We start from the raw sequence: 2,797 nt of genomic DNA on the forward strand, positions 1-2,797 counted from the left end.
TTTTGGAAGGACCTCCAGAAGTTAGCTGTAAATTGAGCTCCTCCATCCGAGATAATAGAGACAGGGACACCATGTAGTCGTACTATCTTTTTAATATAAATCCTTGCATAATCCTTTGTGGAATATGTAGTCCTAACGAGCAGAAAATGGGCTGATTTTGTAAGCCTATCAACAATCACCCATATAGAATTGAACTTACGCTGGGTACCAGGTAAGCCTAGGATGAAATCCATATTAATTACTTCCCATTTCCAAGTCGGAATCTCCATAGCCTACAATAATCCACCGGGCTTTTGATGCTCAATTTTATCCTACTGACAGTTAGGGCACTGAGCGACAAACTCTGCTATAGCCTTTTTCATTCCGTCCCACCAATATACCTCCTTGATATCATGATACATCTTTGTTGCTCCTGGATGGGTACAATAACGAGAATAGTGAGTTTCTCCCATAACCTGCCGATGCAGCCCTGCAACATTAGGGACACATAATCGTGCTCGATATCTGAGGACCCCATCTTCTGTAATCTCAAACCGTGTCTTCTCCTTCTGAGGGGTGGTATCCCTATAATGAACTAACACATGATCCTCGTACTGGCATTCCTTCACTTCAGTTACTAACGAGGATGTTGCCGTATCCTGAATAGTAATTCCAATATCACCTGAGTCCAGTAATCAAACTACAAGACTAGCTAGCTGATGAATCTCATGGGCTATTCCCCTCTTCTCTGGCTGTAAATATGACAGGCTTGTCATGCCCCGAACCTAGGAGCGAGACAAACACCCGATGCCTCACCTAACCTGGCGTACCAAATTGCAACTAAGGGACTCTGAACATATAATGTCATACTTTGGCCATGGGGCCACTTTGCAAGACAATTTGCGAAGCAAAATATAAAACTGAATGGAAACTAGCGCTAACTAAACATCAATATAAAACTAGGCTGAAAAGGCCGTCATAGCTACAACAGCTGACAAACCACCAAATTATACATACCAGGCCTACAAACCCAACATACTGCACTAACCAACAGGATATGTCTACAAGCCTCTACTGATAAATATATTGTGATCGGAACAGGGCCCCGACCTACCCATATTATATATATAAATACATACATAAGATGCACACAAAAACTTAGACCCGATAACTCCGAAGGATGTGGAGCTTACCGATCAGGCTAAACTCTGGAAACACTTACTGAGGAGGTCTACTCGTCTGTCTATCTGAACCTGCATGCATGAAATACATCGTCCCCGAAAAAGGGACGTCAGTACGAAATAATATACCGAGTATATAAGGCGATAACATAACTGAAAGTTGAAACTGAACTGATAATATAATAACTGAAAATAATTGGGAGTCAAAGATGATCTGGAGATATACTTACCTGTTTATATTGACTCAACTCCTTCAATATAGTAAGTAAAATAATTGTACGGCCTTATAAGGCTCAGTATATATAACTGCTCTGCCGTAGTAGGCTCGCTCATAGGCGCTCGGCCATACTAGGCTATGTATCTCGACCATGCTGGGCTCGCTCATAGGTGCTCGACCACAGTAGGCTCGGTATATAACTTTCCATCTGATCAGAGGTTGCCCAATAGGGGCCTGCCCATCGATTATAGCTCGATGGTAATGAAAATACTGTAATACTGTATATATAGGCTTGTTGCTCTCTTGACTGGAAGAAGACAATACTAAATTGAATATAGAATCTCGATAAGGAATAATATTGTAACTTATGAGACTAGAATAGTGTGAATAAATTCATGAATATGAACTTCTCTTTTGTCTCATTACTAACACATGTAGCTACGAGATCATGCCAAAATGAAGGAAGGCTTAGCCTTAACATACCTTATCACAATCTTTCCAATCACCAAGTTGAACTCAACTCTTCGCACCTTAATCTACAAGAATGATAATAATACTATCGTTAAGTTACGAAAGTTACTACTATCGCACAACGAACGACAAACTTATTTTGTATTAAAACGGGCAGCATCTCCCCTATAATCCTTACTTCCTCCAAATTCAAGATAACACCAACAATACAAGAACAGAACAATGACAACATATATACATCATTTTTCAGCCCTATATACACCATCAAATACTACAAAACAGCCCAACACACCCCAATCTCTTCATACACAAAACGACTACCGTAGTAGTGTCAAACGACCCGAAAATATTATGACGAACGACCAGCCAACCACCCTACATTTATATGGTGTTTCTACACCCCCTTCCTCCTCCAAAACTCCACAAAACAATAGTAAAATACGCAGCTCAACAGCAATACAAAACAGTCCACAAAACAGTCCGCTACAAGTGAATAACTCGAACTCACGGCTTCCGATCACCGTCCCCTGAGTTCTCACAAGTATAGAACGACTTACCATGAATTTATAGAAGAAAAACTGGATGAAAGGGAGCAGTAAACTCACCTTATTTGTTGGATAACTCAGCTCCTATCTTGGTTCTTCAAACTCTAGGTTTTACCTCCAATTAGAACTTGAAAGGGAGAGAAAATCAATTAGGGTTTGTGGAAAGTTTTTGGGAGGATTCTTTGCAGCGTTTATGTCTGGTTATTATGCTCTATTTTAAGTCTAATATATGAAGAAAATAGGCCTTTAAAATTCCTCTTTGGACGACCCGAAATGGCCCATTTTTGGGCTTTCATTTAAGCAAGTAGGTGACACACCTACTTGTCACATAGCAGCTTGCGCAGTATCGCAAAAATGCCCATATCTCACTACTCCGATGTCGTATTGACAAACGGTTTAATAAA

This window comes from Nicotiana tabacum, chromosome 15, assembly GCF_000715075.1.
Source record: "Nicotiana tabacum cultivar K326 chromosome 15, ASM71507v2, whole genome shotgun sequence".
Taxonomy (NCBI): domain Eukaryota; kingdom Viridiplantae; phylum Streptophyta; class Magnoliopsida; order Solanales; family Solanaceae; genus Nicotiana; species Nicotiana tabacum.